A 14,226-nucleotide genomic window follows, 5' to 3' on the forward strand; every position below is an offset into this window, starting at 1 on the left:
TCGTAACATGTGCTACCTTGGATTTAATCCTTATAAACAGGGAGGAAATGGTTGAGGAGGTAAAAGTGGCTGGGACCCTAGGAGGTAGCGACCATGCTATTTTAGAATTTTGGATAACCAGAGGAGGAAGACCTGTGAAGACTCAGACGTCAAGGTTAGATTTCAGAATGGCAGATTTTAAGGGATTCAGAAAGAGAATTGGAGGGATCCAATGGCTGGACATCCTTAAAGACAAAAATGTCCAGGAAGGATGGGAAATCTTGAAAAATGAAATTCTCAAAGCACAATTGTTAACAATTCCGAAAAGAGGGAAGAATAGGAAGCAGTTAAGGAAGCCAGGATGGATGAACACAGAACTTAAGCACATGCTAAAAAGGAAGAAAAAAATGTTTATAAAATGGAAAGAGGGAGGCATATCTAAAGAAGAATATAATGCTGTCTGCAGAACCTGCAGGGCACAAATCAGATTATCTAAAGCTGGCAATGAATTGAGGCTTGCAAGAGATGTCAAAAGCAATAATAAAGGATTTTGGGGATATGTCAAAAGTAAAAGAAAAGTCAAAGATGCTATAGGATTTTTACAGTATGAAAATGATGAAATGGTAAGACAGCATGTTGAGAAGGCCGAACTTTTAAATTCTTATTTTGCATCTGTTTTCTCTCAGAAAGGAAATGTAACATCAACTGTTCTTCACTGTCCTATTAAGGGAATAGAAGAATCCAGGATATCTATAAACAGAAAGATAGTGAGGAAACACTTAGCTAACCTAAATGAATTCAAGTCTCCAGGTCCAGATGAATTACACCCCAGAGTACTGAAGGAGATAGCAGAAGAAATTTTTGAACCCCTCTCCATAATCTTTGAAAATTCTTGGAGAACAGGAGAAGTCCCTGAAGACTGGAGAAGAGCAAATGTTGTTCCTATCTTCAAAAAGGGGAAGAAGGTGGAGCCAGGCAACTATAGGCCGGTGAGTCTGACTTCTATACCAGGAAAGATCTTTGAACAAATTATTAAACAACATGTATGTCAGTACCTGGATAAAAATGAAGTGATTAAACAGAGTCAGCATGGGTTTGTAACTAATAAGTCATGTCAGACTAACTTAATTTCCTTCTATGATGGAATCACTGATTGGGTGGATCAAGGAAATGCTGTAGATATAGTATATCTTGACTTCAGCAAAGCATTTGACAAAGTATCTCATACAATCCTTATTGAAAAAATGACTAAGTATGGAATGGACAAGGCAACTGTTATGTGGATTCATAACTGGCTTAGTGATCGGACCCAAAGAGTGGTCGTAAATGGCTGCACATCCAGTTGGAAGAATGTCTCAAGTGGGGTACCACAGGGCTCTGTCCTGGGTCCTGTATTGTTCAACATCTTTATCAACGATTTAGATGAAGGAATTGAGGGTAAACTGATTAAATTTGCTGATGACACAAAGCTAGGAGGGATAGCTAACACTAGAGAAGAGAGAGAGAGGATTCAAAAAGATATAAATAAACTGGAGAAGTGGGCAGCAACTAACAGAATGGTTTTTAACAGGGAAAAATGCAAAGTACTACATCTGGGCAATAAAAATGAAAAAAGCATATACAGAATGGGAGGAATAGGGCTAAGCAACAGCACATGTAAAAAAGACTTGGGTATACTAATAGATCACAGACTGAATATGAGTCAGTGTGATGCAGCAGCAAAAAAGGCAAATGCAATTCTAGGATGTATTAACAGAAGCATACAGTCTAGATCACGTGAAGTCATTATTTCCCTCTACTCCTCTTTGGTCAGACCTCATCTGGAATATTGTGTCCAGTTTTGGGCACTGCATTTTAAAAAAAGACATCAACAAACTGGAGCAAGTTCAGAAAAGAGCAACCAGAATGGTGACCGGTCTGCAAACCCTGTCTTATGAGGAAAGGTTGCAGGATTTGGGATTGTTTAGTTTGCAAAAGAGAAGACTGAGAGGAGACTTAATAGCTGTCTACAAATATCTAAAGGGCAGTCACATTGTAGAAGGATCAACTTTATTCTCATTTGCACAAGGAAAGACTAGAAGCAATGGGATGAAACTGAATGGGAGGAGACACAGATTAGATATTAGAAAAAACTTTTTGACAGTTAGAGTGATCAATGAGTGGAACAAGCTGCCACGAGAAGTGGTGAGTTCTCCTTCAATGGAAGTCTTCAAACAGAGGCTGGACAGTCATCTGACTGGGATGATTTAGCGAATCCTGCTTTGAGCAGGGGGTTGGACTAGATGGCCTAGGAGGTCCCTTCCAACTCTACGATTCTATGATTCTATCATAACATGTGACTGTTTTGACTGTTGTGATTGGCTGCCTCCCATTTAAATACCCCATCCCCTATGTCATTAATAAACTTCCACCTGATGAAGACGGATTCTCCGTCGAAACGTGTTGTAGTTTAACCCCATCTCTTGTCTGAGTCTCCTTCCTGCGCTCCTAAGACCGTTTCCATTTTCTCATTTCTCTGTCCCTAAGACTCTTCCACCGTTTAAAGATGCTGCAGCGGTGGAGTTCTCTTCGGCCTGTGCCAGGGCCTGGTTCCCAAGTGAAGATACAGCGCAGGATGCACGCGGCGTTACCCTCCATGGCCCCCTTCTAGTGCATGTTGATGCCCCTAGGACTGACCCACATTCCCCCAGGGTAAGGAACCATGCAGCGCTCATCTGAAGAGTTCATGACGGTCCACGGGACCTGAAGAAAATTTTTAGGGGGCGCTTGGTGCGCTCTTATAGCAGAAGTACTGTGGGGAAAGTGGGCACTCGTGGCCCAGGGACTGACAGACATCCAGGGGGTTCCAGGGCAATGGGGTGCCCTACTGCTGGCAAAGAAGAAAGGCCATCAGGAGATGGCCTGGAGCACCGTTGATGTTCACGGACTACCGGGACTGCTGCGCACCGTTGCACAGCTCAGGGGATTCTTCCATGTCCCCTCGGGTTAAGAAGCCCTGTGCCTGACGCAGCCGGGATGTGTGGAGGTGCTGTTCGCAAAGGAAGGGTGAGCACCACTGTTTAAAAGTATTGTTGAAAAATGTTTAAAAATGCATCATGAAGCAGTATGATAATGATGTGCAGTTTGATAAGATTGTAGGAATGATGTCTGTGAAGTAACGGAGAAAGTGACTAGTTTAAATGGTTAAAACTAAAGAGGAAAAAAATGTTTTTGATAATGTTTGAAACGTTGCATAATGATACTGGTAGATATAGGTATAATGGGAATAAAGAGTGAATAGTTTCATATCAAGAGTAGTTCTTTTGTAAATAGGTAACAAAACTAGTGAGTAGTTTAAGTATAGTATGGTAATTAATGTAGAATGTTGCAAAGAATAGGGTAAATGTTCTACCCATCAAAAAGTAATGTCGAAACTATATATAATGTATATAGTGAGTTTGAAATGTTATTTGAAAAAAAGAGCTGTTCAACAGATCCCGGGTACTCAAAGTGAAGAGAAAAATGCCGACCATGACTATTTAATTTGAAAGAGACAGATGAGATTGAAACAGACAACAGTCCCTAGGTTAGGTCCTGAGTACCATGAACACCCCGAAAGGAAAGGAGGACGCTGATGATGACCTGGTAGGTTAGGGCCTCGGTCATTGGGCTCCAAATTGTAGAATGTGACAGAAGGGGAGAAAAGTGGGAAGTACGCACCCATAGCGTAGTCCGGGTGGTCTTAGCCCAACCAGAAGTAGTTGTCATGGTGACGTACATGCCGGCGGGTAGCCGTAAGCTACTTGGAGCATGGTGCTCCCGGTTTGGTTAAGCCCCCCGTGTATCGCGGGCCTGGCTCAACAACCGGTCTGACAAGAGAAGGTGGAGAAGCTTCAGAACGACAAAGAGAGGGGACGAGATTGTCAAGGATGACAATGGACAAAGGAAGGGGGAGTGTAGGGGAAGTGGACTGATATACGGACCTGTCTGTAGAGCAAGGGTTAATGTACATTGTGCTGGAAATGGACTGCTGTATATAAAGGTGGGAGACAGCTAGACAGAGGAGAAGAATGTTGCAGTACAGGGTTTTGGCCACTAGGGGGAGACCAAAGACAGCAGAAGTGGAGGAAGGTGTAGTACACTAGGAGCAGGGCAGGCCAGCACCTCCAAGGCATAGAAGGAGAGGTCAGGCCAACTATGCTTTCTTGGATACTCAGTAACTAAACGGTACAGAAGCGTCAAGAAGTATGCAGGTATGGTCACTTAGTCGTTGACCATCTTGTTCAACTTCTCCCTCCTTGACATTGCTACTGTTCCAGCTAGTCCTTGGTGATGAGCCGGTTTATTGAAGATAGCCCTGTTTGTGGACATTTTACCACCACCTCTTTTGGATCTGCTTGGCGTATCTCTCCCCATTAATGCATGCTGTTGCACAGAGCTGGTATCTCCGCTAGCAGTGGTGTCTGAGGGTGCTGTTGCCATCAAATGGTCGACAACGGCCTTCTTGAAGGATTCCTTTGTGAAACCCCTTCGTGACTGCAACAGTAGCGAAGGAAATTTGTCCTTGTACCGTGAGTCTAGAAAGGTGGCCAACCAGTATAGGTTGCTATTGAAAATGTGGATTAAAAGACAATTTAAGCGGGCACCATCAGTAAATAGTACAAAAATATAACCTAATGGGATCACCAAATTTACATAGAAGTACTATAGATTCTGAATAAAGGAAAGACTATGCAAAAAACTAATTTAGGATCACCACACTGATAACTAATAATTGTGAAAAAATCATGAATTTTATTGTACATCAGGTCATGAAACACTACACACAATAAAAACATTTAAAAACAAGGTAAAGGACTGTAACAAACAAAAGGTCCCGTAGTCCACAGTATGTCCACCAACTGCCTAGACAATATACAAATCACATATAAATAACTATTTAGTAGTAGTATGCTGCTGGTTGTTCCATTTAGGTAAGACCATAGGTTATGTCAAACAAGACCTGATACACAGTGGTTATAATATACTCAGATAAAGTGTAATATCATATCAAGCATAATACCTGAATAAATAACCACACAAAGAATGTGTTCAATCCCATTAGTCAATGGCTATAGCAAATCAGAAGTGAAATACTGAGAGATGCACTAGCCCTGATTGAAGTATAACTATACATCACCATTTCCCTATCAGGATAAGTGTCAGAGTCCGGTCACCCAGTCATCCCAGTCAGCAGTCAGACAGGCAGCCCATCAGGTGGCATAAAGAAACCCACGCGTTCCGACACACAAGGTGTCTTCCTCAAGGTGAGTGTACCCCATCCCTGTGTACACCAGATATTTATATACTAAATTCATTAAAAGATAATGAAAAGATTATTACCAGCTGGGAGCCCTCAGCAATAGAGCGGTTGAAATCAGGATCTCGGCGCATGGTGTAATACCCGGAAGAGCACGCTCAGGGCGGGGGAAGTGACCCAAAGGCGTCTGTGACGTAACACAGAAGACGTCTACGCTCATAGAGCACAGCACGGGCTAATCCTCCAGAGTTACTCCAAGTTGTGTACGCAAACAACGTACCAGATAGAACAGTTAACATCAGGGGAGGAGTTATACAGATGACGAAAGTATGAGGGAGATTGCTAAGCAGGCAGCGCCCTCATGTGGTGAAAAAGTCATCCCGATCAGACGCTCCCATATATGTCAACACAATTATTAACCGTACAAACGCCAAATATGGCACAAAGGGTACGTTGCATAGCGTTTCTAAACAAAACACCTATATTTACAGATATAGAAGTCACATTATCAATATAAGTTAGTTTACATGGAAACACCTGTTTGAGGAAGAAAAAAAAAAAAACAAAACTCGTCCAGATCTCCTATATTAAAGAATATATTATACAAGGCACATATAAATGAAAAAAATGTAAAGAATTGCCATACAGTAATTCCACTTGCATGGTAAAGTGGTATAGCGCAAATCAGCAGAATATTTAAGCAAATAGAGTTTCAAGGTAGACTGCTCATCCAGATCTCCTGCGTTTATGTATATCATACAGGACTCATATAGATTGACGAAATTACTATACAAAGGCTATATTGAAGTAGTCCTCATAGAGTACCCCTAAGTAGGTAAAATCAAGTAACCTGTTGTTGCCCTACAAGCTCATCCAGATCTCTTCCGTCTAAAGTACGTTGTACAAAGCATATATAGATAGAGAGATCTCCATACAGAAACAACACTTATATAGTAAAGTAATATAGCGCAAATTAGCACGATATTAGTACACCCAGAGCTTATGATAAAATACTAGTCCAGATTAAAAAACCTATTATTTTCTTGCATGCTCATCCAGATCTCCTGCATCCAAGATATATTTTTTGTGTGAAGCACATATGGGTGAAAAAATCTCTCCAAACAGAGACAATATTTACATAGTGAAAGTAATATGACGCAAGTTTACAGGATGATAATACACAGAGCTTGGGATGAGGTACTCATCCGAGTCAACCTGTAGCTACGGTATATTGTACAGACCACATATAGATGTAAAAATAGCCATACAGAGACAGCACTTATATAAGAGAGCGGTATAACACAGATTGGGAAAAATCCCAATAAGAAGTCCCTATATAGGTATAATCAAGGGACCTATTGTTACCTTACATGCCTCAGTGAAAAAGTATTCACTAGAAGCTATCTTAATGCAAGGTTTGGAACACATACCAGCAGCATACTCCAAACTAGGTGCCTCAAAAAGAGGCGGGAAGTTCTAAGAGATGGCAAGAAGTTTTTCCTTTCTTCCCTCTATGTGTGTACAATGCTGTAACACCAACCTAATGCAATATATGCGCTAACTACTGGAGAGTAACCCTAAGTATTTTAATCACCTTTTAGCGTAGTATATAATGGGTATTACAATATTACCACACAAGATTCAACAATTCAAAGTGACAATGAAAAGAAAAGCAGAGTACAAAAAAAGAAGAAGGGGGGTAGAAACAGGATAAAGACAAATATAATATATAGGAAGGGAATACAATGGGCTAACAGCATATGATCCCTATTCCTCAGTTGGTTTAAATCGGGAAATCAGACAGCAAAGGAGAGCTCCTTGATCTTCAGTAGATTTGCTTTTTGAAAAGCCGGACAGTAGAGGAAACTCCCAGAAATGCCACTCTCTCATTTCAAAGACCTGTGAAAGAAAAGGATTGAATTAGAGAGGTGCTGTCGCATGCCAATCTAACACCGAGAAGCCAAATTAAGATCTCCTATAAAAGCCGGTGTATAGCAGTTCCTCATTTAGACCAGCAGGGGAGAGGCTGTCAAGATAAAATATCCATCTAGCCTCTCGCCGAAGTAATTCATCCGTAACATTGCCACCCCTAATGTTGGTCTGTACACCCTCAAGGCCCATGACTCGTAGAGAGGCCGAAGACCCCCCATGATAATCCAAAAAATGGGCTGCCACCGATGAAATGGGCTTACCCTTTGACTTGTCCACCCGAGCGGTAGATATGTTCGATAAATGCTGCTGTGTTCTACGTCGCAGTTCCTGTGTCGTCTGTCCAACGTAGATCTTTCTACAACCGCAAACCAATGCGTAGACCAAGTTCCTAGTGCGGCAGTTAAAGTAGGCCTTAGACTGTAGCTGTAGGGGTAGATGAACCAAAAGAGCAGCTTGGTTAGAAATGGTGATAGAGCAAATCGTACAACCCCCACAGGGGAAAGTTCCTCTGTTGTCATGTCCTGACCTCAGTTTAGCCATAGGACGCCTATAATGGCTGTTTGACAAATGGTCCTTAAGGTTCTTAGCCCTCCTGGCTACCACCTTAGGTTGATCACCAATGAGGCCCCTAAGTTTGGGTTCACTGAGGAGAATACCCCAATTGTTCCCCAAAAGGCGATAGATGTCACTCCATTGATTATTAAATCTCGTGATAAGACTGATCTTATGTGTATTCATCCTTACCCGAGGTCTGAGGGCATCATCTCTTGATTTGTTCATCGAGTATTCAAAGGCTCTTGAAACAGTCTTCTTTGGATAGCCCCTCTCATGGAACCTTTTGGTAAGCTGTCGGGATTCCTGTAAAAAGTCTCCCGTATGACTACAGTTACGTCTAAGCCTCAAGAACTGCCCTTTTGGTATCCCTCGTCGTAGATGTGCCGGATGAAAACTATCAAAATGTAGTACATTGTTCGTGGCGGTTTTCTTTCTGAATAGAGTGGTGGTTATACGCTTCTGATGTATCATCAGTTTCAAATCCAGAAACTCCACCGAACTAAAAGAGAAGGAAGAGGTCAACTTGATATTCCAGCAATTATCATTCAGACCACCAGTGAATTCATTAAGTTTATCCAATGTACCAGACCAGATGATCACAATGTCATCAATATATCGTAGCCATTTGGTGACTGATTCCTTAAATAGATGTTGTTTATACACATGTGTCTCCTCCCACCACCCCATAAAGAGGTTGGCGTAGGAGGGCGCACATTTAGCTCCCATAGCCGTCCCGGATACTTGTTTGTAAAATGCTCTATCAAAAACAAAATAATTCTTCTCTAGGACGAATTTTAAGAGCTCCAGAATAAAGGCATCATGTCCCCTCTCCCCCGTAGTCTGACGTTCCAGAAAAAAAGATACAGCATGCAAACCTAGACTGTGATCAATGTTGGTATAGAGAGCTTCTACATCCAGTGTTGCTAAGATGGCGCCCTCCGGTAGGTCCAATTTCTCCAAAAGAAGTATCAAATGTGTTGAGTCACGAACAAACGAGTCCAGAGTCTGTACCATTGGCTGCAAAAAGTAATCCAAATAAGAACATGGCCTCTCATATAAACTCCCCATCCCTGAGATAATAGGTCTACCTGGAGGTTGTGTCATAGACTTATGGATTTTTGGCAACATGTACATCGTCGGTACCACAGGATGGATAGTTGTCAGAAAGTCCAGCTCTTTCTTATTGATGATGTCACAGGAAAGAGCCCTCATTAGAATTCTGTCCAATTGTCCTTTAAAAATAAAAATAAAAGTAGGGTCAGAAGGGAGTAGTTGGTAATGATGGCTATTGTCCAATTGTCTTCTTACCTCTTGGCAATACATCGTTTTGGGCCATAGGACGATATTTCCGCCCTTGTCTGCTTCCTTAATTTCAAAGGCATCATTATTTTTTAAATCATATAGGGCTTGCCTCTCAGCCACACTTAAATTATTGCCCCGATACTTGTCGACCCTCAGGCCCCTAATATCACTACATGTCTTCTCAAAAAATATTTGTATTACTGGAAACAGCGAGAATTTGGGAGTAGCCTGTGAGGGGAGTCTGCCAGTAAATCTGTGCCTGGTTTGTCCGGTCTCACTTTCAGTTAGTAAGTCCAGCAAGTCACGGAAAACCTGTCTGTCTTGGTCGGGGAGTTCATCAATGAGGGACGGCTGATGATACAGCATTTTAAAGGTCAATTGCCTACAGAAAAGATACAAGTCTTTTGTCAACTCGAATTTGTCCAGACACATCATGGGTGAAAATGAGAGTCCTTTGGTGAGTAGCTTGGTTTCAATGTCAGAAAGTATATACGTGGACAAATTGATGATGCGCAAATTTCCCACATCACTAATATTGTCCTGCCGGGGATCAGTGCCTATCGATATCTCCGATTGTTGAACCTGGTCTCTCTTTTCGAGGTCGGTGACCAGACTCGAGAGTTCCTGTTCCTTTTCTGTCGAGGGCCTAGGCTTCCTTCGCCCCCTTCTATGCTGCTTTCTCTGTCGCTTGTATCCGTGGATAAAAAATCACTGCTCAAATTAGGGATAGGGCCACTCTCTGTTACTCCTGTTCTATTGGTCGAAATCTTAAAGGACTGTTTCCTCATATTGCCCTGATGAGACCATTTAAATACTCTTTGTCTATCCGAGTCTGTCCTGTCACGTTGAAACTTGCTCTTCTTCCCTCGAATTATATCTTTTTCAAAACGATCCAATTGGTCTCTGAGCTGATTTTTAAAAGGATCAACCAAGGTTTTCTTATCAAAAGACTCCAATTTTAATTCCCTGTCTTTAATTTCTTCTCTAATCTTAGAGAGAAAAAGACGGTTTCTTTATGCCACCTGATGGGCTGCCTGTCTGACTGCTGACTGGGATGACTGGGTGACCGGACTCTGATACTTATCCTGATAGGGAAATGGTGATATATAGCTATACTTCAACCAGGGCTAGTGCATCTTTCAGTATTTCACTTCTGATTTGCTATAGCCATTGACTAATGGGATTAAACACATACTTTGTGTGGTTATTTATTTAGTTATTATGCTTGATATGACATTACACTTTATCTGAGTATATTATAACCACTGTGTATCAGGTCTTGCTTGACATAACCTATGGTCTTACCTAAATGGAACAACCAGCAGCATACTACTACTAAATAGTTATTTATATGTGATTTGTATATTGTCTAGGCAGTTGGTGGACATATTGTGGACAACGGGACCTTTTGTTTGTTACAGTCCCTTACCTTGTTTTTAAATGTTTTTATTGTGTGTAGTGTTTCATGACCTGATGTACAATAAAATTCATGATTTTTTCACAATTATTAGTTATCAGTGTGGGGATCCTAAATTAGTTTTTTGCATAGTCTTTCCTTTATTCTGAAAATGTGGATTACACGAGGGTCTTGGCACAGACTGTCAGATATGAAGTGTCCCATTTGTGCCAAGCTGCAAAGAGGCAAATGTTCTGTGACCCCTGAAGGAGGAACAATACCCATCCTCTCCTCACACTGACTCTCCTCCTCCACCTCTCCAGCCCACCCATGCTGGACAGACATGAAGCTGGGGTTGGGATTCCCCTCTGTAGCATGAGGCGTCCTCTCGGTACCACTGAAAAAGAAGTCCTCTCCATCCTCATTTTCATCATCCTCTTCATCCCCCAATGTTACCTGATGATATTGGCTGGGCTGGGTAGAATCACCCATTGTGAAATCTTGCAACATACCCAGCTGCTGGGCATGTAAAGATTCCATTTTTTGATTCTGCAGCGATTTTCTTCAGCAGACATAGCATAGGGATGGTTACGCTGATAATAGCCTGATCACCGCTCACAAGCTTGGTGCAGTACTCAAAGTTATCAAGCACTTCACAAATATCAGCGATCCACACCCACTCGACAGTTGTTATGTGTCTTGGCTGAGTCTCAGTGTGACGGGCATGTTTAAGCTGGTATTCAGAAAGTGCCTTCTGCTTCTCACTTACCCTTGCCAACATATTATATGTTGAGTTCCACCTTGTTGGCAGGTCGCAAATGAGTCTGTGGTTTGGCAAATTAAATTGCTTTTGAACTGCTGCAAGACCGGCAACAGCGGCTGAGAAGTGGCGGAAATGGGCGCAAATACGGCGCACCTCAAGTAGGTACAGCAAGTCAAGGTATGTTTTTAGAAGTTTCTGCACCACTAGGTTCAGCACGTGAGCCATGCATGGCACGTGTACCAGCTTCCCGAGCTCTAAAGCTGCCACCAGGTTACGGCGATTGTCGCAGACAACCAGACCAGGTTAGAGTTGCAGTGGGGAGGGCCACTGATCGGTCTGTTGTTTTATTCCATGCCACAGCTATGCTGCAGTGTGTGGTGTTTCACCTGAGCAGATCTGCTTCAGCATAGCATTTTGCCCCTTTGCCGATGCGCTGCTGCACAGCTCCCAACTTGGGAGTGATGTGGAGGGTAATTCAGCATAGTATGATGAGGTGGAGGAGGAGGAAAAGGGGAGGCTGAACGTATATAATGAGGAGGAAACCCTAATTGAGGTTGGGCCCACTATTTGTGGTGTGGGTATGATATGTGCTGATGGTCCAGTTTGAGACTTTGTCCCACCCTCCACCAGGTTGAGCCAGTGTGCTGTGACAGAGATTTATCGTCCCTGGCCACAAGTACTTGTCCACTTGTCTGTTGTAAGATGGATCTTCCCGGTTAAGGCGCTGGTGAGAGCACGCTTTAGATTGTTTAAGACGTGCTGTTGTAACGCGGGGACGGCACATTGGGAAAAATAGTGATGGCTAGAAACCGAATATCATGGGGCAGCCACAGCCAAAAGATCATGGAAAGACTGTGTCCCCACAAGCCTAAACGGCAACTTCTCCATGGCTTGCAACTTGGCAATGTGAGCATTCAGTATTCGTGCTGGTGGGTGCGTGGCTTGGTATTTACTAGAGTTGAGCGAAACGGGTCGAAAAATTTCAAAAGTCGCCGACTTTTGGCAAAGTCGGGTTTCATGAAACGAAACCTGACCCTAGGATGACGTCGCCCATGAGGTCGGCGACTTACGCGCCAAAGTCGCGTTTCAAAAGTTTGTTTTACGCTCTTTTTCAGCCAATCAGGATCCACGGACACTGTGGGCAACGTGATGACATAGGCACGGGTCACCACCATCTTTCAGAAGGGCATACAAGTGATTGGCTTGCTTTGGTGGGCGTCACAGGGGGTATAAAAGGGTGTGCATGCCGACCGCCATCTTACTTCTGCCGATCTTAGCATAGGGAGAGCTGCTGCTGATGATGATTCTGTAGGGAGAGCGTTAGGCAGGGAAGAAGAAAAAAAAACTGCTTCTGCTGCTAGCGATTTTGCCTGTACAACACACCAGTCACTGTGTGTTCAGTGCAAGGGGAGGCTATATAGTGGTGTATCAGTGGTGTTGGTTGTTAGGCTGCCTTCTAAGGCTTCCTGACAGCTGCATTGCTGTTTACCCACTGCTCTGCAAACTGCTTTTTTAAAAGCAATCCCAATTTTTTTTTTTGTCCTGTTGAGGTACTGAGCGTGCATTTTTTCTCACCATACAGCGGTGTACGCTCCTCACACAGTACCGTGTAACGGCTGTTATCACAGCCACAGTGAAGCTATCTGTGTGTCACTCTGTGAGAATAAGTCGAGGACATGTTCCGTTCTTACAGACCTGCACCTACTAGTTTTGTCTAGCTTTCAAACAGTTAAATATATTTGCTGTTTGATCGCATTCAAAACTATAGAGAGACAGCGTGTGTCAGTCCGTATACTTAAAAAACACGGAGCTTGACAATTTAACGTACACCGGACAGCCGTGTACGTGCACGCTCCTCTCAGTACCGTGTAACGGCTGTTATCACGGCCACAGTGAAGCTATCTGTGTGTCACTGTGGAAGGATAAGTGGAGGACTTGTTCCGTTCTTACAGACCTACACTCTAGGGAGATTCCTATTCTGCCCAATTCTACATACACCTTGTAGATTGTGATACACTAGCCAATTTCTGCCTGTGACATAGCGCTGTGATATTCAGTGGGCCTCACACAATCCAAAAGTGTCCATTGTCCACTAGTGTGTGCAGAAATTCAAAATCTCCCTTATCCTCTAGTCACTTTTTTCACACCTGTGCCATCGAGCCTGTGACTTAGCGCTCAGATATTAAGTGGGCCTCACACAATCCAAAAGTGTCCAGTGTCCACAAGTGTCTGCAGAAATTCAAAATCTCCCTTATCCTCTAGTCACTTTTTTCACACCTGTGCCATCGAGCCTGTGACATAGCGCTCTAATATTCAGTGGGCCTCACACAATCCAAAAGTGTCCAGTGTCCACAAGTGTGTGCAGAAATTCAAAATCTCCCTTATCCTCTAGTCACTTTTTTCACACCTGTGCCATTGAGCCTGTGACATAGCGCTCTAATATTCTCCCCTGTCCTATAGACACCTTGTACCTTGTTTTACATTACTATATAGTTTGTTGGATTTTGTCTACATTTCTACAAAAAATGAGGAAGGCTGGTGGAAGAGGCCGTGGAATTGGGCGGGGGTTGGCAGCTGGTAATGATGGTGTTGGTGGTGGATCTGATGGTAGTGGCAAGAGCAAAATAGGACCGAATGCAGGAGGTGTTGAGCCTGCGTCATCGTCTGGCTCCATAAGCCTTCGAAGGCTTAGTTTTCTAGGAGTTGGCAAACCGCTTTTAAAGCCAGAGCATCAGGAAAAAGTTTTGTCTTACATTGCTGACTCAGGCTCCAGCTCTATCGCCTCCTCTTCTGAAGTTGTAAAAAGTAAAAGCACTGAGTCGTCATTGGAGGCTCATGTTCATGAACCACACCTTTCCTTGTGTCCTTCACCCCAACCAAGATTGAAGGATGACGCAGGCCATACTACTGATTACTCCATTGAGCTGTTTTCACATACCATGCCTGGATTATCAAGTGAAATGGTGAATTACCCAGGCCAAGATGAATCTGACATGGAGTGCACTGATGCACAGCCGCTGA

General features: G+C 43.1%; 1 long non-coding RNA gene across 1 annotated transcript in view; it reads right to left on the minus strand.

Moving 5' to 3' along the window:
* LOC141050271 (uncharacterized) overlaps positions 1-5,496 on the minus strand; it is a 28,749-nt gene extending 23,253 nt beyond the window's left edge. Inside the window, exon 1 of the long non-coding RNA XR_012220508.1 lies at positions 5,341-5,496. This is a non-coding gene — a long non-coding RNA (uncharacterized lncRNA). The remainder of the gene's footprint in view (positions 1-5,340) is intronic.
* Between the last annotated feature and the right edge of the window lie 8,730 nt (positions 5,497-14,226).

This window comes from Dendrobates tinctorius, unplaced genomic scaffold, assembly GCF_039654945.1.
Source record: "Dendrobates tinctorius isolate UK_male_01 unplaced genomic scaffold, ASM3965494v1 ptg000151l, whole genome shotgun sequence".
Classification (NCBI taxonomy): domain Eukaryota; kingdom Metazoa; phylum Chordata; class Amphibia; order Anura; family Dendrobatidae; genus Dendrobates; species Dendrobates tinctorius.